Genomic DNA, 26,334 nt, shown 5'->3' with positions numbered 1-26,334 from the left:
CAAAATTTCAATGATAGAAGATAAATAAATCCCAATAAATATGGCGGCAGCCATGGAGCTGGAGAGAGCAGGAGGCTAAGGTTGCTCCTGGCGAAGGAGGAAGCCAAGCTTCTGCAGCCCTGGCTGGCCTAGGCTTCCAGCTACAAAGTTTCAATTATAGAAGATGAATAAATCCCAACAGAAATGGCTGCTGCCATGGAGCGAGCAGAAGGCTTGGCTTTGTTCCAGGCTACAAAGTTTCAGTTGTAGAAGATAAATAAATCCCAGATACCATGGCCTCCGCTTGGGTCACCAGGGGGCGTGGCCAGCCTGCAAACCACCACAGGCCCCTCACCCAGGCCACCCCACGCCTCAAGGGAACCCCCACCCTGATCCGGGACACCATTCAGGGCAAACCAGCTGGCCCCCACCTGTGCACCAGGTCTCTATCCTATCTAATAAAAGAGTAATATGCAGATTGACCATCACTCCAACACACAAGATGGCTGTCCCAATGTGGTCAAAGATCCTGCCCCCATGTGGACACAAGATGGCCACCACAAGATGGCCAGCAGGGGAGGGCAGCTGGGAGGAACCAGGCCTGCAAGGGAGGGCAGTTTTGGGCGATCAAGCCTGCAGTTGAGGGCCGTTAAGGGTTATCAGGCTGGCAGAGGAGGGAAGTTGGGGGTGACTGGGCCTGCATGGAAGGCCAGTTGGGGGGACCCAGGCCTGCAGTGGAGAGCAGTTGGGGGGGACCAGGCCGCAGGGGAAGACAGTTAGGGGTGACCAGGCCTGCACGGGAGTGTGGTTAGGGGTGACCAAGCCTGCAGGGGAGGGCAGTTAGGGGCAAACAAGCTGGCAGAGGAGCAGTTAGGCATCAATCAAGCTGTCAGGGGAGTGGTTAGTGGGTGATCAGGCTGGCAGGCTGAAGTGGTTAGGGGCAATCAGGGAATGCAGACAGGCAAGCAATTGGGATCCAGCAGTCCTGGATTGTGAGAGAGATGTCCGACTGCCCATTTAGGCCCAATCCTACTGGGATCTGGCCTAAACGGGCAGTTGGACATTCCTCGAGGGGTCCCAGATTGGAGAGGGTGCAGGCTGGGATGAGGGACACCCCCCCCCGGGCACAAATTCTGTGCACCAGGCCTCTAGTATCTAATAAACATGTATCCAAGTCCAGAATGAAAATGATAAATCGATGTAATTTTTAATTATAGTTTTCTCTTTACCATAATGGCACATTACATTCTTTGCAAATATGTTATGAGATTCTATGAAATGGTAAAGTCTTTCTTTGGTATTTAAATTTAAATGTATTGCACCCCCAAAAAAAAAATTTAGAGACAGCTGCCTCCATTTAAGTAATTTTGAAAATGACCAGCTCTCATCTAATAGGTGCACTCATTTTCTTGGTATCATATAAACTTAAATTAACTGTTAACAATTGCTAGAAATCGGGACACAGCATAGATAATATTTTATTTATTTATTATCATTTCTTAAGCCATATTCCTTTGAGAGCTACTGAGTGTCCATTGTCTTTACTATCTACTAAAGTATGAAGAACAATTGAAGCAAAATGAATGCTATTCTTTATTTGTAAGAAAAATAACTATAAACTGTGGTATATCTACACAATGGAATACTACACAGCTGTAAAAAATAAAAATAAAAAAGAACTCTTACCACTTGCAACAGCATGGATGGACCAGGAGAGCATTATGCCAAGTGATATAAGCAGGATAAAGATAAGTATCACATGAGCTCACTCACATGTGGAATCTAATGAACAACATAATCTGATGAACAAAAAATAGATCTAGAGACAGAAGCATTTAATAAACTGTCAAACTTCAGAGGGAAGGCAGGACAGGGAGAGTGGGTGGGATGAGATCAACCAATGAACTTGTATGCATATAAGCATAATCAAAGAACACAGACAATTGAGGGGTGAAGTCCTGGGCTGGGGGGCAGGGGTAGGCTGGGAGAGGTCAATGGGGGAAAAAGGGGACATATGTTATACTTTCAACAATAACAAATTTTTTGAAAAATTAACTTTATATTCCTTATAAAGTTTAGCTTTAAAAGACCACAGATGTATAAATAGTAGAATGGGTCAATGAATGAATGAACGAGTGGATGGTATGTTTTACTTATAAATCAAATCATCTTACCTAATAATAGACAAACATGTAAATTGATTGTACCTCCACTATGTCCACAGCCAATCAGAGTGAGTATGCAAATTAACTCAACAAAGATGGTGGTTAATTTGCATATGTACCTGGGTCCCAGGAACATCCTCAGCACCCAGGTCACTCCGAGTTGGCCATCGGAGGGGCGGGGGCCCCCTGCCCAAGCCTAAAGCTGGGGTGGAGGCTTTAGGCTTGGGCAGGGGCCGAGCCTGCAATCAGAGGGAAGAGGAAAAAAATCAATGGAAACATATTCTCAGGTGAGGATAAAAAAAAGAAAGAAAGAAATGTCATATCTTATGAAAGACACATCTTGAAAATGCCTAAAGAAAGTTGTCATTTTTTTATGGTGAAGGGACTGGAGTCCGTGTTGATGAAAATACCTTGGCGGCTGCGGTGATTGGCAGTGGCTACAGCAGCGGGATGATGGGACTGGAGCCTTCCCCTGATCAGCCTGGTCGCCTCCCCCAAAGGGAGGCCAGACTGTGGCTTAGGCCCACTCCCAACGGGCCTAAGCCATCAGTAGGACATCCCCTGAGGGCTCCCAGTCTGTGAGAGGGGCAGGCTTGGATGAGGGACCCCTCCTCAGTGCACGAATTTTGTGCACTGGGTCCCTAATCTTTATATATAAAAGCATAAGCAACTGTGATGATCAGATGACTGGACAATTGGCTGGTAGCTATGACACGCAATGACCACCAGGGGGCAGACGCTCAATGCAGGAGCTGGCCCCTGGTGGTCAGTGCACTCCCACAGCCAACCTCCTGCTGCCAGCCAACCTCCCGTGGTCCTTCCCCCTGGCCAGCTGGCCCAATTGGCCCCAATCGCCGCCCAGGCAGGGGTGGGGGGGGGGCCCACCATGCATGAATTCATGCACCGGCCTCCAGTAAAAATTATATGTCTATATCTGGGTTATAATGAATAATTATAGTAATGATCCCATTAGTGGGTTTTACACTTGGAATGTGATTTCAGGATTGATAAATATAACATTATAGTTATTCTATATCTTAATGAGATTTTCTGTTATTCTTGGATTATATTCCAAATGAATTTACAACATTGCCTGAGCAAGAGAATATTGGACTTTTGTTTAATTTTTTTTAGTTTTAAAAAGAAAACTCTATCATCCCTTAATTTGTGTAGACTGGATCCAAATATCCATACTAAAACTTTGTTTTATTTTCTGCTCACCAAAATACTGAAAACATTTAAGCACCTAATTTCTCTTTGCCTGTAATATTCACTCAGCCTTGATTTTGGGGAGCTTATTCAATAGAAATAATTTACTCCTTTTCTCTCTTGAAATCTACCTTTCAACTTTGCCTTTTAGTTTAAATTTCTGTTTCTAAATCTGCTGAAATTTGTGAAAAGTTTTAACTCCTAATATAGCGCTTTTTCCAATAAAAAGAGATTGAATGTTCCTTTTATTTATAGCTGTATACTCTGTTACAAATGCTTTATATTCATTTTTATCTGAAACCTCAATTAAATATTCATACAATGAAACAAAGCTCTCACTTTTAAATGCCACTATTTCCTTAATATTGTTTCCTTCCATTTATAAAATCTTTATGCCCCAAATGTCATTATTTTATAATAACCACAACTTTTTCTTCCTTGATTCTAATGGCTTTAGCCAGGACTTGAAATTTAAGAACTAGTGCAGAATATATTTCATCTCTAATTGCACACTTGTGTTTTCAGGTTAAAAAGGTGGCCTATCTTAGCTCTATAACTGAACAATGGCTTAGTTCTCAAAGCAAATTACTGGCTATTAGAACAAATATACTCATGGGTAATGAGAATGACAATATGAAAAATGACCAGAGCATACAGTGTTAGGGCATCGTGTTATCTACTTGTAAATTAAAGATGCTCACACAACTTTAGGAAAAATGCAAGCTACGTATTTATGCAATAGATAAAAAGGCAGATCAAAGAAACTATTTATTGACTGGTAACCCTCAGAAACATGTTTACAAATGATGTTATTTCCAGTGGTAGGGCAGTACAAATTATTATCATAGTGCGCAGAATAAGAAATCTCTTATTTGTCTAAACTCTTAAAAATCCTAGTTAGATGGTGTATATAATAGCTGCAAAACCTTCCATTGTCTGCTTTGCTAAAACTAGAGAATTGTTTTGGTTATCTTCTATGATCTCCTCTCGCAGCATCTTCATTCCTGAATTTCTGTTCTCTTCTCACTCTACCCATTCCTATATCTCAACGGGCCCCACAAAAATATATGTTCATTGAACTGCCATGGCTGCCTAAAGTAGCATCTGAAGATTCCAACTGAGCTAAACAGTATACTTGTGCTTTGTTAAAACATAATGTGCTTTTGCTAGGTTTGCAGTTTTTCCTATTACACTACTTTTCAAGATTCTATCACCTTCACAGTCAATCTTTATTATTTTCAATGCTGTGCACAATATTCCAAAATCGTATACTTGTCATTCTTCTCCACAGATGTTGAGGTGGAGTCTACATCATGACCTAGCAGCCCCCTGATATAAATGCGCCCGTGACGGATGGTGACCTCCTCTGGTGTTTATAATACAGCAGTTGGAACCAGTGAATGGGATTAGTGATCTGTGAAGGGAACCTGCTAGGGCTGCTGAGACACTGTATTTTAGAATTCAATTAGGTCGCTAACAGAAAGTATATGTTCACGTTAGAAATATATAATTAAACTGAGTTGTTATATACATTCTTCTCAAATCTTAAATAAAATATTATGTGTTCTACAGTACTTAATTCTTTTTTCTAATATTTTTTATCATTATATAATGCATCAAAAAGAGGCATTATATTGGCTGGCTTGAGACATAATTCTCTGTCACACTTTGTATAACATAAAATTGGAGTAATCCTTAATCATTTTATTTTTAAATTTTTATTAATCCTTACCCAAGAATAATTATTTCCAATGATTTTTTTTAGAGAGAGAGTGGAAGGGAGGGGGAGAGAAAGAGAAACATCAATGTAAGAAAAACACATTGATTGGTTGCCTCAAGCATGTCCCTGGACCTGGGCCAGGGATTGAACCTGCAACCCAGGTACATGCTCTTGACTGGGAATCAAACCCGAGACCCTTCGGTGAGGGCATGGGCCAACACTCTAACCACTGAACAACACTGGCAAGGCATTCATCTTTAATTTTTATTTCAGGTTCCATACCTGATTCTTTGATCTTTCCTAAAAATCTGCATAGAACTTCTGTTTGCCTGACTGGCATGTAAGGAATTAGGCAGTTGTCACTTTGGCCCACAAACAAGAAAGAGAGAGAGAGAGAGAGAGAGAAATACTGAATACACTGAAAATCAACAGCTGTTCCTGACCTATCAGAGAACTGAGGTGCAGTGTAAGCCACTGTCCCCAAACTTGAAGAGAAAGACAGGTGGGTACAGAGCATCATAGCTCACTGAACACTTAGAAGCACTATCAGGGTTGGAATAACCTAACCTGTGAATTTCTGAAGGGTCAATGTGGACAAATTTCAAAGATAAAATCTCCAGGGGCCCACACACTTTATGAATTTTACTTACTGGAGCCCTATCAAATTCTCATTGTGAAGATCAGAAAAATAAATTCCTGTTGCTTCCAGCAGGGAGAGAAGGAAAGTAGACATTTTGAAATTCACATAGAGCATTTGTTCTTCTTAACTTGACCTGAACACATGAGTATTTTAGTGAGCCTAATAAACTGTGATATTACATCATCCTAACTGAACTAGGGGAAGGTAAATATAAAATTCAAGCCTCCTCTAGTCATCTTCTTTCACCAGCAAAACAAAATTGAGAATCACTTGTGTAAGTCACGGCTCAAGGGTATGATTTCACTAAAAAACGGACCTGATATAGAACTATAGAATGCCTCGCTTTCATACATACCCTATCACCACTTGAGTAAAACTGTATAATAATGAAGGAACACAAGGGAATAAATTGCATCTCAGATGTCAAAAAAGGAGACCGAAGAAACCTAAAAGCAACATGGGGTACAGAAACAAGAACTCCAAAGGGAATTTTAGCTTTTAACATCAACAGCTACAGTATACAGAGAATACAGTGTAGTTCTTAGCCTGATTAGTGTACAACTTCATACTAAAGACTTATTTACCTGAGTTATTTTACCCAGTGCATCATATCCAGTTTTAACAAAAATTACTTGTTAAAAGACAAAAAACATGGTCAGAAAAGATAGATCAAACATCAGCACCAAACTCAGATATGGCAGATATGTTCAAATTCCAGACTAGAAATTTAAAACAGCAATGGTTTCAGGGCTATACACTCTAATGGAAAATGTGGATAACATTGAAAATCAGATGAGTACTCTAGCAGAGAGATGGAGACTCTTAAAAAAGAATCAGAAAGAAATTAAAAACATTATAACAAAAAAGGAAGATTCATTAACAGACTGGAATACAGCTGAAGAAATTATCAGTGAACTTGAAAATATGTTAATAGAAACTTCCATAACTGAAATACAAAGAGAATAAAAAAAAATAAAAACAGAATAGAATATTCCAAAACTATAGGGCAATAACAAAAATTGTAAAATACACATAATGGGAATACAAGCAAATGAAGAGAGTAAGGTATAGAAGAAATATTTAAAGGAATAATGACTAAAAATTTTCCCAAATTGGTGAGGAACACCAAACCACAGATCCATGAAATTCAGAAAATACCAAGCAGGAAAATACCATAAAAATATTTACCTGGCCATATCTTAATCAACCTAAAGAAAATTGACGACAAAATAATCTTGAAAGAAGGCAGTTCTGTTAAGGCTCATGACACTAGTTTATGCATCTGTGACAATCTGTGGTAGGCAGTAGACTGAATACTCCTTTTCAGTCCTTAAAGTCTTAGCAAATGGCTCAGTCTCTTTCTCTATCACTCCGTCTGACCACATTGCTGATGGTTTCAATATTAAACTAATTAATCTTATCTTTCCTTCCATAATGTTTTTCTACCCTTCACCCGAGTCACGGTTATGTGGCCATACCCTAGAAGTTGTCATTACCAATAACTGCATCTCCCTCATAACCTAAATGTCAAACAACATACTCTGAACACCAGCCTTTATGTTTTCAGATAGAACACATTAAAATCCTGATTACAACTATTTTATCTCATTGAGAACGCCAATCCTTTGATTCTTTATCATTTTCTCTCATTTCTCCATAGAACTCCACTTGACTCATTTTGAGACAGGCCAGTAAGCCAGGGCAAGTGGAATAGGGAAACTGAGACAGATAGCTGAACAAACTGGCAGAGCAATTTACAGTCATGTACAGAAGGTCACCTCCCTAGAGAAAACATGTAGGCTTCGGTTGTACTTCAGATCCAGGCCCAGAAAAGCAGCAAAACCAAGTGGGCAACACCAGGACCAGCTTCAATGACTAACCGCCTCCTGCCCTGACACTAACCAATCACTAGAGACCGCGACCTTGAAAGAGCACAGCAGGAAAAACTGAAGTATATAAAAAATCAATCCCCATACTATCAAAATAAACCCCTCTTGCCACCCAATAAGTTATTTCTAATAATGTCCATTTTTTTTTAAATTGAAGTTTATCAGGAGAAAAAATGCTGGGGGGGGAGTGTATTTTCTCTGATTTATTGTATTATTTTTCAAACCAATTATAATCAGAATTTACTTTCACTTTTTCAAGGTAAAGAAAACCTCACTTTTGCAAAACCCACTTCTTTCTTGAAATATTCCCTGCCCCCTTACTTCCTTTCTTATTTCCCATACTCTCCTGTCCTCAAGGATTGGATTTTAAGAAAATGTTTCAAGGAATGTTTCATTGCCTTATTTTCATTTGCACATTTATAAATCCAGGTGATATTATCCAAGGCTAGGTGTTATAGATAATCCAATTATATACCTCTGCTCACAATCATCTCAATTCCTCTCTCCTAGATCTCTTTTTCTTTGACATTTCTATCTCCACCCATTCTAGTTCTTTTCCTAATATAATATCCTAACATTCTTCCCTTATTCATCCAGATAAAGCACAGCATCCTTTTCGCATCCCTAGAAAGCAATCAGTCAAATTGTGTCTCAGGCTCCTTGCAAGTGTTACTGCCTCTGACTAGAAAACCTTTCCCTAAAATATTTACATTGTTTGATTCCTCGTTTTCTTTATGTTTTGCTACCGTTTCCCTTTATAGAGAAATCATTCTTTGTAACACAGCATTCAAACCTTAATTCTTCTGGCTCCTTATCCATAACAGTGATCACCTCCTGTAATTTGTCTAATTTCTTCTTCTATTAACCAAAGCTTCAAAAATACATGTTGAAAGACTGAAGGAACCAAAACATTTATTTCATTTTTCAAGTACTTAAGAGTATCTCTACTACTATATTATTATCTATTACTTCATAATGCTAATATCTATGTTTTCCCTAGATTTGGTCTAAGATTTTAGGAAGGAAAATATAATTTAAAATGAGAACATTTTCAATTATCTTTATTATAATTTTATAGTCAGTAAAAGGAGTAAAATAGTATTGCGTTTTATATGAAATAAGCTTAAAGATCTTCCTAAAGAGTACTTTCAAGGTCCTCAGGTTTATAATACAATCAAAATGATCTTATCTCGACTTTTAAAGATTACATAATATTTTAACTATTTCTCAACATTCTAAAATGAATCTAACATACCAATGTTCAATAATTAACCTACATTAGGTAGGATGATAACTTCTGCTGTTTGGGCTTCCTATTGACTATATAATTGTACTTTTGTTACTTCTTTTTAGTATTACCACATTGCACTTCGTTTTTTTTTTCAACATGGTGCTATAGTTAAATGATTATTAATTTTTATAAAATGGATAAATTCTAATAAAAATCTAACCCAATATAAATTTGATATAACTGTTTAAGAAAAGTACTTTTTTGTTTTTTGGGTTTTTTTTTTTTTTTTTTTGTGTGTGTGTGTGTGTGTGTGTGTGTGTGTGTGTGTGTGTGTTTAGAGAGAGACAAGGGAGAGGGAAAGAAACGTTGATGTTAGAGAAAAACATTAATTGGTTCACTCCTGTACACACCCCACAAACCAGGCACGTGCCATGATGGGGAATGAGCCAGTGACCTTTTGGTGCACAAGATGATGCTCAACCAACTGAGCCACACTGGCCATAGCCAACAGTACTCCTACTTTATAAAGGAGACTAGAGGCCCAATGCATGAAAATTCATGCTCTGGAGGGGGGGTTCTCTCAGCCCGGCCTGCCCCCACTCACAACCCTGCCCCCTATCACAATCTGGGAGCCCTCAGGGGTGGGAAGCGACCCGGCGATCAGGGAAGGCAACGCCCCATCACATCTCTGCTGCTGCCACTGCCGGCAGCACAAGCCTCGGCCGGTCCTGGTTACCTGAGCCTCAGCCAGCCCTAGTTACCTGAGCCTCGGGCGGCCCTGGGTGGCTGGGCAGCCGCCCTCTGAGGCTTGCCTGCACCTTGGGCTGGCCCTCGGGGGCTGGGTAGCCCCCATCCGAGGCTTGCCTGCACCTCAGGCAGGCCCTGGGTAGCTGGGGTCTGAGGGTGGGTCTGGCTGCACCATGCACCTGCTGCCCCCACCCCAGGCTGAGCTGAAAGGACTGTTGGACTCCGTTGGGGCTGAGGGGACTGAGCACCACCATCTTGTAGCCATGGGCACTGCCATCATTGTGATGGTATGACAGTCAATTTGCATATTCCCTCTTTATTAGATAGGATATTAGAAATTAAGATCTGGAAAATATGATGGTAGGAAAGCTTAGCCAAATTCTATTAATCATTATTCAACTTATTTAATCTATCAGAGGTAAGAGATTACACATTTTCACAGATGCAACAGAAATAAAATTAACTGCAATGCCAAGCTTCCACATTTAATTTGGAGGCTGTGAATGACCACTTATTTCTACGGTCTTCATGTGTTTTAAAAAATCAGCAATAAGTGGCATTGAAATAAAAAGATATCCCATCATTTCTGCAGTTGTGAGAAATTTTAAAACTGAAATGATTCCTAAGTCCACTAAGAAACACCGCTCATCTGGTTCCACTTACGTAACTGTGTATCAGAGCCTCTACGACTGTATTAACTAGACAAGGAAAGAATATCATTTCTCTGATACAGGTTTCTCCTCCATCAGAAAGTAGAGGGTTCCTATGAAACCTTTGGCAAGCTGAAAGGATGTAAAGTGAAGAAACAATGATCCCAAAGCATACCTTGTTAACAGATGCACAAAATAAATGGAAATGAAGCAAAGATGCTCACAGACAGAGGTCAAAGCCAGGGCCGCGTGATGCTGAGATGCTGAGTGCAGAGCCAGGGAAGCAGCGTGGCGGGACCGCTCCGCTGCTGGGGCTGCCTGCCTCGGAACTGCTCCCTGAAGACAAATGCCGAACGCTGGTTTTGCTTCTTGCCTTTTCTCATGGAAGTGAAAACCCATTTAATATTTCTTTCAGTTAGTGAAAACAGGTATTAATTTTTCTGTAAAAGTGGAATGGTATAAAGCAAACTTCCAAAAAGTAGGGGACATCTATATTGACTGATGGCTTTGCTGTTAGCCATACATGGCTAAAAGGATCGACAATTCCATAACTGTTCATATTTAATATTGAATTACATTTCCCTTTCAAAAATAAACTAGGGCAGTCTACACATGAGCACATGGGTTTCTTTGTATTTATGTAAATAATTTAATTTTATATTATACTGTTCTTAAATCTACTTTTCTATAAACGTAGGCACAAAACAAATTCAGTTAAAAAAAAAAAAAAAGAAACAGTAAAAAACAAAAAAGAGAGAGAGAGACAATCTCTTCCAACCAAGCAATAAACCACTCAGGATATTTGTATGGAAGCATATGAAAAGTTAATCTTCAGAAGAACAGATAATAAAAGCAATGTCTGTCCAAATTCTTCATTAATAATTGAAACATAGATGCATACATGAAGTGCTTTGTAAGTAATGAGCACTAGGCATAAATATTTGACAGTTTGCTTGTGAAGTGCATCCTAAATTATGTCTAAATGTTAACAAGGATGTCTTCTACTTGACAGAACAATGAGGGACATAAATATTTCAAAGCAGCAAGCATGACAGGTGGAAGCTGAAGAAACACAAGGCAGCCTCCATGCTCTTCTTAACTCTTTACCCTTTGATATGTGCTTTCTAAGTTTAACGGGAACAAAGTGCTTCCCATTAAAGCCAGCGTTTATATCAGTTACACTAAAGCTATACTGGAATCTCTTTAAAGTATGCTCATCAGACAAATAATCCATACAAAGTGATATGTCTTAGTGGTATAGAGAGAATCAACAAATAAGACAACATACAATCTTGACAGCTACTGCACTTTATTTTGTTTTCTGACCCACCCTTTTACAAAGATATATATAGAACATGGACAATTCCCAACGCTACCCCCACACACACATTCATACACGTTCACACACACACACACACACACACACACACACACACACACACCTATTCACAAACAGATATACACATAAATACATAAACCTGGCAGAAAATGGATAAGGTTGATTGTACTTGACCATTAGCAAACAATAATAATAATAATAATAAATAATAATAATAATAAATTTTCTAACAGTACTACAATAGCATATCAGGTAGGTTATTTTGGGCATATAATTCAGCCAATATTTATTTCTATCTTAATAGCAAATATTTTAATACTAGAGGCCCGGTGCACAAAATTCGTGCACGGGGGGGGGGTGTTGTGTTCCTCAGCCCAGCCTGCACCCTCTCCAATCTGGGACCCCTTGAGGGATGTCCGACTGCCGGTTTAGGCCCGATCCTACTGGGCAGTCAGACATCCAAGACTGCTGGCTCCCAACTACTCGCCTGCCTGCCTTCCTGACTACCCCTAACCACTTCTGCCTGCCAGCCTGATCACCCCCTAACCACTCCCCTGCCAGCCTGATTGATGCCTAACTGCTCCCCTGCCAGCCTGATTTCACCTAACTGCCCTCCCCTGCAGGCCTGATCACCCCTAACTGCCCTCCCCTTCAGGCCTGGTCACCCCTAACTGCCCTCCCCTGCAGGCCTGATCACCCCCAACTTCTCTCCCCTGCAGGCCTGGGTCACCCCCAACTGCCCTCCCCTGCTGGCCATCTTGTGGTGGCCATCTTGTGTCCACATGGGGGCAGGATCTTTGACCACATGGGGGCAGCCATCTTGTGTGTTGGAGTGATGGTCAGTTTGCATATTACTCTTTTATTAGATAGGATAACTTAATAAGTGGTCAAGTTTAAAGAAAATAACATAGATGAATTTTAATAATGAAAATATATAGAAATATAAAGAATAAAACAAATGTCAGATTCCACTACATTTCAGCCACAGATAAACTGTGTAGCTTTAGAAAATTCACTCATATTCTCCTAAAATAATATACTAAAGAAATAAAAGAAAATGTCATCATTATATTCAACTAGAGGTCCGGTGCACAAAATTCATGCATGGGGTGGGTGTGTCCCTCAGCCCAGCCTGCACTCTCTCCAATCTGGGACCCCTCAATGGATGGCCCACTGTTCGTTTAGGCCTGATCCAGGTATGATCGGACCTAAATGGGCAGTTGGACATTCCTGTCACAATCCAGGACTGCTGGCTCCCAACTGCTCGCCTGCCTGCCTTCCTGATTGCCCCTAACCGCTTCAGCCTGTCAGCCTGATCACCCCCTAACTACTCCCCTGCCAGCCTGATTGATGCCTAATTGCTCCCCTGCTGGCCCAATTTCCCCTAACTTCCCTCCCCTGCAGGCCTGGTCACCCCTAACTGACCTCCCCTGCAGGCCTGGTCATTCCTAACTGCCCTCCCTTACAGGCCTGGTCCCCCCCCCCTACTGCTCTCCCCTGCAGGCCGGGGTACCCCCCCAAATGCCCTTTCCTGCAGGTCCGGTCGCCCCCAACTTTCCTCCTCTGCCAGCCTGGTCACCCCTAACTGCCCTCCCCTGCAGGCTACAGGAGTGGTGCTCCGGCCAGAAGCAGAGACTTGCCGGCTCCTGGGTGGCTAGGAGTGTAGCCAGGGGAAGGATGGCCTATTCTTGCACAAATATCGTGCAACCAGCCTCTAGTAAAATAATAAAGCTAGAGGAGCACTGAAACTATTTGATGAAGCAGTATTCAAGAATTATAATATAGAAGCATCTCTATTAATGTGAGCATTCAGATTGATTACTCTCAGTAGAGGAGAGAGTGATTTCTTACTAAATTTAATGAATTTTACCAGACAATGACTAATTTTGCTTTTGGTTTTACTTGTTACACATGATAATGGTCATGCTACATTTTATTTTATTACTACTTTATTTCTTTTTCTGGTAGTATAATATCCTTGAAATTATTCCTCCAGAGGCTATCAGTAACTTTCGTATGGCTATTATCAATGTTTTCTCAGAACAAGATTTTCTCGTTCTCAACCACATGAGTACTGATAATGATACTGATTATTATTTTTTATCTCCTCTCATACATTAATTTATTTGTTTACTCATTCACAGTATAAAAAGTGATAGGTTTTATACTGTGAATGATGGCTCTAATCATGGCCATTGGGCTTTTCCTGAAAACTTGACCTTGTTTCTAGTACATATTCCTCTAATAACACATATTCATTTCTGCTAAAATAAACCAATGATTTCAAATTTCAATAAACCAGCTCACAATTTAAAATGCAATACTACCGTCAGATAAAAAACTTGGATATTCCCTTAGTTTTCTCCCAGAAGTTTATTCAATTTTGAATGCTGAGTGCTTTTCTTTTGCTGCATTCATCAAGTTCAAATACTTGCCTGCCTTTGCTTTAAACTATGCTGAATTCTCTCATGTCTATCATTAATATCCACATGATGTACATTTTACTTCCCAATTATTTTTCAAATCTTTTCACTTATCTATGTCACACTGCTACAATGTAGTCTGAGCTGTCCTTATCTTTTGGCTAGATTATTAAAATAAAGCCTGAATTATTTATTCTATAAATAACCTCTTTTAGCAGTTCTATACGCTTAATACAAGGTTGTCATGTTGAACTATAAAATTAATTATTTTATTCATCAAGTAAAGAAAAGCAATATTTTCTCATTGGTAAAAAAATAAAGGCAAAAATTAGTAATACACAAATTTCCTCATAGTTTATCTTAGATGATGGTCTAAGCTTTATCCAGCTTCATGCCAAGTCATTTGTCTTCTTATTTTCTTCAATAATGTGAACTTCTTTCAGTCCTGTACAAGATAGGGCAAAAGTAAGCTTACAGCCATTTATATGGAAAACAATACAATAACTAATAAATAATAATAAAAGAATAAATTATTGCTTAATCACAACTGTAAAGCTACTTTTGCCCTACTGTGTATACTTCTTCATGTTGTTGTGTTCTTATTCAGCAGTATAGCCCAGGCATACATTGCATACTAGAGAAATGTTAAAGGAATTACCTTTAAGAATCATATCTCAGCTTGGTCCTTTCTGAGGCACTGATGAAATCCTGACACTGTTCCTTCCTTCTATCCTAATTTTGCATTAGAATAGGTTTATAATTCTATGTTGGTTCTAATTTTATTAATTTATTTAAAAAGAAATAATATAATGTGACTTTGATGATTTGCTTTACCTTTAAAAACAATACATAACTAAATCATTATAGAGTATGTTTCAGTGTTTAAGCCTTTAATATAATTTCTATTTATGTGGAGCTGACTAATAGCTAAAATTAATTGATATTTTAATAAAGAAAATGTTACATAGTTTTCTTTGAATTAAATATAATAAAATATTTTCTCATAAGCCACATATATATTTTACTTTAATCCTCCTATATAATAAAAGCCTAATATGCTAAGTGTCCAGTTGTCTGTTCAACCAATCAAAGCATCATATGCTAATGATATGCTAAAGCCGCTCAACCGCTCACAATGACATGCACTGACCACCAGGTGGCAGACAGTTGACCAGTCGCTATGAAGTGCACTGACCATCAGGAGCAGACACTCTGACCTGTAAATTAGCTTGCTGCTAGGGTCTGGCTGATCAGGACTGAGTGAGATGGGGCGGACATGCCTTGGAGCCCACCTGCAGTCCCTCCCTGGCTGGCCAACCTCCTGTGTCTCTCTCTGGTCCCAATCATGCACTGGTGGGGTTCCTCAGCCTGGCCTATGCCCTCTTTTAATCCAAGACCCCTCAGGGGATGTTGGAGAGCCAGTTTCGGCCTGATCCCACAGGCCAGGCTGAGGAACCCCACAGGTGCACACATTCGTGCACTGGGCCTCTAGTACTATCTAATAAAAGAATAATATGCAAATTAACCATCAGTATGCTACACCCACAAGCCATGCCCACCAGCCAATCAGGAGCAAATATGCAAATAAACCCAACCAAGATGGCTACGGCCACAGAGAGAGCAGGAGGGAGGCTTGGGTTTCCCCGGCAATGGAGGAAGCCAACCTTTCTGCACACCCTGGCCGGCCCAGGCCTCTGCTTATGGCTACAAAGTTTCAATTATAGAAGGTAAATAAATCCCAACAAAAATGGCTACAGCCATTGAGCTGGAGAGAGCAGGAGCCCAGGGTTGCCCCCGGCAATGGAGGAAGCCAAGCTTTTGCAGCCTTGGCCAGCCCAGGCCTTTGCTCCAGGCTACAAAGTTTCAATTATAGAAGGTAAATAAATTCCAACAGAAATGGCTGCCGCCACAGAGTGAACAGGAGGCTTGGCTCCACTCCAGGCTACAAAGTTTCAATTGTAGAAGATAAATAAATTTCAGATATCAGAGCCTCTGCTTGGGTTTCCAGAGGGCATGGCCAGCCTGCAAACCACCACAGGCCCCTCTCCCAGGCTGCCCCATGCTCCAAGGGAACCCCCACCCTGATCTGGGACACCCTTCAGGGCAAACAAGCTGGCCCCCACCCATTCACCAGGCCTCTATCCTATCTAATAAAAGAGTAATATGCAGATTAACCATCACTCCAACACACAAGATGGCTGCCCCCATGTGGTCAAAGATCCTGCCCCCATGTGGACACAAGATGTCCACCACAAGATAGCCAGCAGGGGATGGCAGTTGGGAGGGACCAGGCCTGCAAGGGAGGGCAGTTGGGGGCAATCAAGCCTGCAGGGAGGGCAGTTAGGGGAGACTAGGCTGGCAGAGGAGGGAAGTTGGGGGAAAACAGGCTGGCAGGGGAGCAGTTAGAAATCGATCAGGCTGGCAGGGGAGTGGTTAGGGGGTGATCAGGCTGGAAGGCAGAAGTGGTTAGGGGCAATCAGGAAGGGAAGCAGTTGAGTGGTTGGGAGCCAGCCGTCCTGGATTGTGAGAAGGATGTCCGACTGCCCATTTAGGCCCGATCCCCTAAATGGGCAGTCGGACATCCCTCGAGGTGTCCCAGATTGGAGAGGGTGCAAGTTGGGCTGAGGGACAATCCCCCCCCCCCCCCCCCCGTGCAAAAATTTCGTGCACCGGGCCTCTAGTATATAATAAAAGGCTAATATGCAAATCGACAGAATGGCAGAATAAACGGTTGCTATAATGCACACTGACAACCAGGGGGCATATGCTCAATGCAGGAGCTACCTCCTGGTGGTCAGTGCACTCCCACAGGGGGAGCGCCACTCAGCCAGAAGCCAGGCTCACAGCTGCCTTCAGGGGAGGGCAGTTGGGATGATCAGACTGGCAGGGGAGCAGTTATGTGTCAATCATGCCAGCAGGGGAGTGGTTAGGTGTCAATCAGGCCAGCAGGGGAGCGGTTAGGGGGCTATCAGACTGGCATGCAGAGTGGTTAGGGGCAATCAGGCAGCCAGGCAGGCGAGTGGTTAGGAGCCAGCAGTCCTGGATTGTGAGAGTAATGTCCGACTGCGGGATTGGGCCTAAGCTTGCAGTCAGACATCCCCCAAGGGGTCCCAGATTGGAGAGGGTGCAGGCTGGTCTGAGGGACACGCCCCCCCAGGGTGCACCAGGCCTCTAGTTGTGGAATAAAATTGGCTCTGATTCCATAGTACAGGGGTCGGCAAACTCATTAGTCAACAGACCCAAATATCAACAGTACGATTGAAATTTCTTTTGAGAGCCAATTTTTTTAAACTTAAACTTTATAGGTAGGTACGTTGTTATTAACTTAACTAGAAGCCCGGTGCACGAAATTCGTGCACGGCGGGGGGTTGTCCCTCAACCCAGCCTGTACCCTCTCCAATCTGGGACTCCTGGAGGGATGTCCGACTGTCCGACTAAACGGGCAGTCGGACATCCCTCTCACAATCCAGGACTGCTGGCTCCCAACTGCTTGCCTGCCTGCCTTCCTGATTGCCCCTAACCGCTTCTGCCTGCCAGCCTGATCACCCCCTAACCACTCCGCTGCCAGCCTGGTTGATGCTTAACTGCTCCCCTGCCAGCCTGTTTGCCCCCAACTTCCCTCCTCTGCCAGCCTGGTCACCCCTAACTGCCCTCTCCTGCAGGGTTGATCACCTCCAATTGCCCTCCCTTGCAAGCCTGGTCCCTCTCAACTGCCCTCCCTTGCAGGCCGGGTGCCTCCCATCTGCCCTCTCCTGCTGGCCATCTTGTAGTGGCCATCTTGTGTCCACATGGGGGCAGGATCTTTGACCACATGGGGGCAGCTATAATGTGTGTTTCAGTGATGATCAATCTGTATATTACTCTTTTATTAGATAAGATAGAGGCCTGGTGCACGGGTGGGGGCCAGCTGGTTTGCCCTGAAGGGTGTCCCAGATCAGGGTGGGGTTCCCTTGGGGCGTGGGGTGGCCTGAGCGAGGGGCCTGTGGTGGTTTGCAGGTGGGCCACCCCCCCTGGCAACCTAAGCGGAGGCCCTGGTATCTGGGATTTATTTTCCTTCTACAATTGAAACTTTGTAGCCTGGAGCAGAGCCAAGCCTGCTGTTCCCTCCGGGGCGGCAGCCATCTCTGTGGCAGTTAATTCACCTTCTACAGTTGAAACTTTGTTGCCTTAAGCGGGTGGGCCCGGCCAGGGTGTGCTTTAAAGCTTTGCTTCCCCTGTTGCCGCCGGCAACCCTGGCCTGCTCTCTCAAGCTCCATTCTGCTGCCATTTGTTTGAATTTCTTTACCTTCTATAATTGAAACTTTGTAGCTTGAGTGGAGGCTTAGGCCTGCAACGGCTATGGAAAGCTTGGCTTGCTCTGTTACCTGGGAAACCTTGCTCTCTGTGGCTGTAGCCATCTTGGTTTGGGTTAATTTGCATACTTGCCCTGATTGGCTGGTGGGCGTGGCTTGGCTGGTGGGCGTGGCTTATGTAGAGTAGTGATGGTTAATTTGCATATTACCATTTTATTAGAGAAGATCAGGGTATGTGGTACTTTGTGGAAGAGCCACACTCAAGGGGCCAAAGAGCCACATGTGGCTCGCAAGCTGCGGTTTGCCTACCACTGCCATACTACAAAGCTTAGAAGAAACATTCGAAAGTTTAAACATTTTTCAAATAAATACACAAGGCACTATTAAAAAATAGTGAACAAAGACATTGAAACTATTTCATCATCTGCCCTGGCCAGTGAGGCTCCATTGGTTGGAACTTCCTCCCATAAACTGAAAGCTCTCGGGTTCGATTCCCAGTCAGGGCACATCCCTGGGTTTCAGGTTGTTCCTGGTTGGGGCACATATGAGAGGTAACCAATCAACGTTCCTTTCGCTCTTTCTCTCCCTCTCTCTCTAGAAATCAATGAACATATTCTCTGGTGAGGATTAAAACCACAACAAAAACTATTTCATCAAAGAGGGCCAAGGAATGACTAACCATGGTAAATATTTTAAAACCAGTGTGCTCAGCTTTCAACATAAGCAGTTAGAAAAATAAAAGCAACTGAAAGAAAAACTTTTAACTCATATAACTAATTTCAAAAATGCAACTGAAAACCGAAAGCAGAGAAAGATCAATAAAGCATCTATTTCTTTTTGAGAAAAATCAACTAACTTAATAAACTTCCAGCCATACTTACAAGGACGCAACTAGAGAAGGCACAAATTACCAATATTAAGAACAAAATTGGGAATACACTATATACAATAGAGACATCAAAAGATAAGATATTGTTATAAATTGTAACCAAAAGAGTAAAAAATAGTTAAAATGTACTAATTACTTAAAAGGCATAAACAATAAAATCTACATAAGAAAGAATTTATAACATATAGTCCTATATTTATTAAATCGAATTTATACTTAGAAACTTTACCACAAACAAGACCCCAATGCCAGAGCAGCCTTTCTGGTTGAATTCTAATACTTAATTCTAAACATATTTTCACAGATACCTATTCCCCCAGAAAACTCATGAAGGAAAATAAGCTGGCAAGAACACAAATCAACACATTCTGTATGGCCAGTGTTATCCCATTTAAAAAAAGAGAGATAATGACATTATAAAAATAAAAGCATATCCCTCATAAAGAGAAATGTAAAAAATAATATTAATTAAAAGTTAAATTTGAACCCATTAAGATATACAAATAATGCTAATCATGAACAAAAGGGTCTATCCCAGTAGCACAAGATCAGTTTAATATTCAATATCAACTCGTGTAATTCAACATATTAACAGACTATCAAGAATACAGAAAAAGCACTGACATTTTTGAAAAACAATTGTCAGCAAACTTCTTCAAACTAGTAAAAGCAATTTGTGAAATGGACAGATGGTTCCTGATTTATGATGGCTCAACTTATGATTTCTTGGCTTTCTGGGTGCAGAGGGATATGCACTGACCTTTCCCCAGTCCAGTGGGATGCAGGACAATACTCACTCATGCTGCAGGGCAGCAGCATCAGCCACTGATCCCGGTCAAGCCCTCATCACTACAGTAAACAGCTGATACTCTGTGATGGACTGTGTTACCTGTGTTTTGTGGATATTGTGTTTGAGCACCTTTAAGGTAGGCTAGGCTAAGCTATGATGTTCAGTGGGTTAGGTGTATTAAATGTATGCTGACTTACAATATTTTCAAATTATAATAGGTTTATCAAGCTATATAACCCCGTCTTAAATTGAAGAACACCTGCATACAGCTAATAGGGTACTGAAGTGTGAAAGTGCTTTTCATCTAAGATGGGGACAAAGCAACAATGTTCTTGCCTTCAACATTTTACTGGATATTTTAGATAATGTAATGAACTATGCAAAAAAAGAAATAAAAAGCATTTTAATTAGAAATGAAGAAAGAAAACTTTTTAATTATAGGTGACATGATTTTCTAGTAGAAAATCCTGATGAGTAAACAAAAATAATTATGACAACTCATCAACTAACTTAGTAAGATTGCAAGATATGAGGTCAATATAAAAAAATCAAACAGGTTTCTAAATTCTAGCAGTAATCCAAAATTAAAATGTAAAAAGTACAATAACAGCAAATATAATACTTAAAGATACATTTCTTTAAAATATGTGTAAAACCTGAACTCTAAAAACTATGACACAAAATAAAAGAATCCAAATAATACATAATTAAATGGAAACATATGCCAAGTGTTCATAAGAAAAGTCAATATCGTTAAGATGTTGATTCTCTCCAAATTGATCTACAGGTGTAATACAGTCAGTAACAGTCAAAATCCCTTTGTGTTTATTGTAGCACCCAATAAACTGTATATGAAAACATGATTGAACACAGAATAGTTAAACTTGAAAAGACAAACAAAATTGTAGTTCACAACACAAATTATCAAGACATTAAAATATAGTAATCAAAACAGAATGGCATTGGCAATTTATCTATCTATCTATCTATCTATCTATCTATCTATCTATCTATCTATCTATCATCTATTTAAAAATGAAACAGAATATAGAGACATTTACATATATGTACAACTGATTTTCCAATTCAAATAAAAGAAGAAATGTTATCTTTCAACAGATGCTATAGGGAAAGTTGAGTAGCTATATGAAAAACAAATATAATTTGACCCTTGACCTTACAGCATATACAAAAATTAACTTGAGATTGTTCACAGACATTGATATAAAATGTAAAGGTTCAAACTTTTAAAAGAATGAAAAAGAAAAAAAGTTAGTGATTTTGGGTTTGGAAAAAAAAACAACTATATACAACACAGTAAGTACAAACTACAAATAAAAAAAATCAACACTGGATTACATCAAAATGTTTTGTTCTTCAAAAGATGTTTTAAAAAATAAAATGATGAGCAACAAATTAGAAGATAGCATTTTAAAAATATATTTCTGTCAAAGAACATATCTAGGATATATAAAAACACAAATATTATGAATATAAAAAAATGTAATAAAATGGGTAAAATATTTTAATAAACATTTCACAGAAAAAATATATTTTTATTCTAAATCAGTCCATAAAATATCATAAAAATAATTGGCCATTAAGGTAATGCAAACTAAAATCATAATGAGATTTCAGTACACATATAGTACCTTGGCAAAATTAGAAAGACTAACATGTCCTGTTAGTAAACTGCAGTTAACTACTGCTGGGGTTTGTGTGTAGGGGGGTAAAACCTATGCAAACACTTTGGAAAATACATAGTTTGCCAAATTTTTGAAACTATATATACACCTGACTTACAACACAACCATTCCACTCCTACATATATACTCAGGAGAAATGTAAGTGTATGTTCAAAAGAAGACATTTACAAAGTTATCTGAGTAACTTTATTTTATAAAGTGTGAAAGCTTGTAATCTAATATGTCAATGAACAAATTATGGTATGTCCACACAGTGTAATACTACTTAGAAAAATTAGGGAAAAAATAACAAACTATTGATAAATGCAACAACATAGATGAGATTCAACATAATTATTTTGAGAAAAACCAGACTAAAAGAGCCTACACTCTAAGGTTCACTTTATATAAAATTCCAGAAAAACTGCTGTATTTTCCGGCATATAAGATGACTTTTTAACCCAGGAAAATCTTCTATACGCCCAGTCGCCGGAAAATACAGTAAACTAATCTATAGTGACAGAGGGCGTAGCAGTAGTTGCCTTAGGATGATGAGAGAATAGAGCAGGGAAGATGGAAACTTACTGGTAATAGATATGTTTATTATTTTGATTGTGGTGATGATTTCATAGCTATATAAGTCATATTAATCAAAGTACATATACCATAAATATGTACAGTTCATTATATATTAAACTAGAGGCCCGGAGCACGAAATTCGTGCACAGGGGAGGTTTGTAAACCTGAGCACAGCCTACACCCTCTCCAATCTGGGATCCCTCTCACAATCCAGGACTGCTGGCTCTGGTGAGATCGGGCCTAAATGGTCAGTTGGACATTCCTCTCACAATCCAGGACTGCTGGCTCTCAACTGCTTGCCTGCCTGCCTTCCTGATTGTCCCTAACCGCTTCTGCCTGCCAGCCTGATCACCCCCTAACCACCACCCTGACATTCTGATCGATGCCTAACTGCTCCCCTGTTGGCCCAATTGCCCCTAACGGCGCTCCCCTGCAGGCCTGCCCCCCCCCCCAACTGCCCTCCCCTGCAGGTCTGGTCTCTTCCAGCTGCCCTCCCCAGCAGGCCTGGGTCCCCCCCAACTGTCCTCCCTTGCAGGCCTGATAGCCCCCAACTGCCCTCCCTTGCAGGCCTGGCCCCTCCAAACTGCCCACAACTGCCCTCCCCTGCTGGCCATCTTGTGGCAGCCATCTTGTGTCCACCTTGGGGCAGCCATCTTTGACCACATGGGGCAGCCATCTTGTGTGTTGGAGTGATGGTCAATTTGCATATTACCACTTTATTATATAGGGTATGATATAGGATATACCTAAGTATAGCTGTAAATGGTTATTTTAAAAAGAAAATACATTTGCCTTAATTCATGGTTTGGCCTAAATTCTATCAAGGGTTGCTAACCTGCCTGTGGGTAAGCATCCTCAGGCACCATTCCCATTAGCTGTGGCCATGTCATCTGTATAGAAATCACTCTAATGCAGAATCATCAGCTGTTCTACAGATGCATGTTATTCCTTTTTCTCTCTCTGAGAATCACTTTTCTTTAATAGAATTTCAAGAATTTAGATCACTTTCATAGATAAACTAGAGGCCTGGTGCACAAAATTCATACACGGGGGTGTGTGTTCCTCAGCCCAGCCTGCACCCTCTCCAATCTGGGACCCCTCTCACAATCCAGGACTGCTGGCTCCCAACCGCTCACCTGCCTGCCTGCCTGATTGCCCCTTACTGCTTCTGTCTGCCAGCCTTATCACCCCCTAGTCACTCCCCTGCCAGCCTGATTGATTCCAAATTGCTCCCCTGCTGGCCCGGTTGCCCCCAACTTCCCTCCCCTGCTGGCCTGGTTACCACTAACTGCCCTCCCCTGCCAGCCTAGTCACCCCTAACTGCCCTCCCCTGCAGGCCTGGTCCCCCCCCTCCAACTTCCCTCCCCTGCAGTCCTGGTTGCCCCCAACTGCCCTCCCCTGCTGGCCCGGCCACCCCTAACTGCCCTCTTTTTCCAGCCTTGTCCCCCCTAACTGCCCTCCCCTGAAAGCCTGGTCCCCTGCAACTGTCCTCCCCTGTAGGCCTGGTTCCCCCCCCCCCAACTGCCCTCCTCTGCCTCCCGGTCACCCCTAACTGCCCTCCCCTTCTGGCCATCTTGTGGCAGTCAGCTTGCGGCCACATGGGGGTGGCCATCTTTGACCACATGGGGGCGGCCATCTTGTGTGTTAGAGTGACTGTTAATTTGCATATTACCCTTTTGTTAGATAGGATGAGATTTTTACAGATACTTGGTTCACAAAAATACTGCTCTTGCTCCTATTTTATATGATAATTTATCTCTTTTGTCTATCTGACAGTATATGCATGGTAAACTCCAATGACAATACCACTTTTATTTTTATTCCTCTTTCTCTCCATTCTTGGAACTGAATGCATGATTTCATTTGGCATTGTTTTTGTTGCTCTTCAGTAAAGTGACAACATTTACAATGGATTAATTCCATAACTCTTTTTTCTGTAGAGTAGATGTATAGAAAATCATATGTCTCTTAGTCTAATATAAGGGGAAGCTCATCTATGCTGAATATAAATTATTGGAAACACTTTCAAGATTGGCAGTGCAGGAATGCTTTATATCAATTCATTAGTGAAAAAGACCCTCACGTCCCATCGCACAGAATCTGATTCCATATATAAAAAACAACAATGTATTAAAAAGAGAAATGCGATGTTAAAGGGTGGAAAACTCAAGAAAGATTCTACTAAAAAGGTAATTAGTCTAAAAGTTAGGAGGATACTGAGCTAAAAGTATAAGCAATAATAATTAAGGACTATGCCAATAAATTAATAAAGCCTATTTTAAATTTGTCTATCGTTAACTGCAAAGAACAGCAAACCCATTTTATGCATTGTCCAAGTTTATTGGGAAAAATACTGAATTATCTATTTACTTTGTTCACATAAAAGAATGTAATATGCAACCCTGGTATCCAAAATAAATTCATTTGAACAGAATTGATCGAAAAATTAAGTAAAAAATAACTAAGTCAGCAATGAGAGTTTTTCTTTTGGCAGAAATTATTTGAGAGCTAATCTATTAAATAGAATAGTGAAAATATTGCAATTTATGAAATTGAGATCTCTCAAGTGTTTCAAAGTGTAATGATGCTGGATGAATTTTTTAAAAGGTATTCTATGGCTATTCAATTCATAAAGGTGGGCAATAATTTCTTTAAATCTAATTTTTTTTCAGACATAATTCTCCACATTTAACTTTTTACTTATATATGTGCTCATCTTAGATTTATTTGTATCAAATTATATTTAATATTATTAGCAATTGTAATGTAATTCAATGTCTATGTAAATAAGAACCACACTTTAAAATTGAGTAAACAAATATGACTAGAAAAATTCATTGTTTTAATTTACTTGTATTTACCTCATAAATGGAGAGATGTGTAATGTTTTATAATAGTTAAATTATTAAAGTGCTGATTCACATGAAATGTTTCAAGATATTTTTGTTTAAAATGTATTGTATGTAATAGCCTTTTATAAACCATTAAAATTTTTTTTTTATCCATTGAAAACATCAACTTTACCCATTTTTGCTCTTATTGGGAGTATTATTGAAAATTTATTCAAATGATTGTTGCCAACCCTTCAAATTCCTCTAAAATATAAATGATGTCCATTTTACAAAAGCATTTGAACGGCAATATTTCACTTAAATATACAGGACTTTTTATGCATACATAATCATTTTTATCAGTTTGTGTTTTCATATTAGGGTTGTGACTTCACTTGTTTCCCTCCATCTGCCAACTGTGCACTTTGTTAAGCTTTTATTCATCATTTGCTGCAGTCTGGCCAGCACTGTTATTAGGAGCTTTTAGTGAGGTTTCTTCACCTCTAACTAATAAGACCCAGAAAACAGATATGAGGGGCCAGGGGTCAACTCCAGGATTTCACATGCACAAACACTGTTACTGCAAGCAAATAATTCAAATTCTCTGTATAGCCATTTTCTCATTTGTAAACTACATAGTAATCGTGTCGTGCCTACATCATACTGTGTTGATGACGATGAAATGCAATTGTATAAAATATTTGGAATAGTTCCAGGTATAAAAGTACAATCTAAGTGTGAGCTATCCCTTCCTTCAGGTAGAAATAACCACTGTAATCAATTAATAAATAATTTAACCTATTTATTCCATACCAAGGTGCTGTTCTCTAAGGACAAAATGTAAGACCACTATTGATTCTATCAGATAAAGCTAATAGTAACACATTATTATGTTGAAATCTATCAAATCCATCATGGGTTTACATAAATGCATAGCAAATGTTTCTAGAGCATTGTTTTCCTATTAGATATTGAACATATTAGTATTGTAGTGCTGCCATAATAAATCACAAATTGAGTGGCTTAAAATACAGAAATTTATTGTCTGACAGTACTGGAGCCTATTAGCAGGGCCATGCTCCCTCAGAAAATACTAGGGGTCTTTTTAATTTTTTTCCTAGCTCCTGGTGGTTTGCAAGCAATCTGGTATTTCATAGATCGTGTTTCCGATTTTCATCTTCACATAGCATTCTCCCTGTTTCTCTCCACATTATCTTTACTCTGTGTCTAAATCCCCCCCTTTTCCAGTTATATTGGTTTAGGACCCACTATAATG

This window comes from Cnephaeus nilssonii (genome assembly GCF_951640355.1).
Source record: "Cnephaeus nilssonii genome assembly, chromosome: 8".
In the NCBI taxonomy this organism is placed as follows: domain Eukaryota; kingdom Metazoa; phylum Chordata; class Mammalia; order Chiroptera; family Vespertilionidae; genus Cnephaeus; species Cnephaeus nilssonii.
This window is presented reverse-complemented; position numbering follows the sequence as displayed.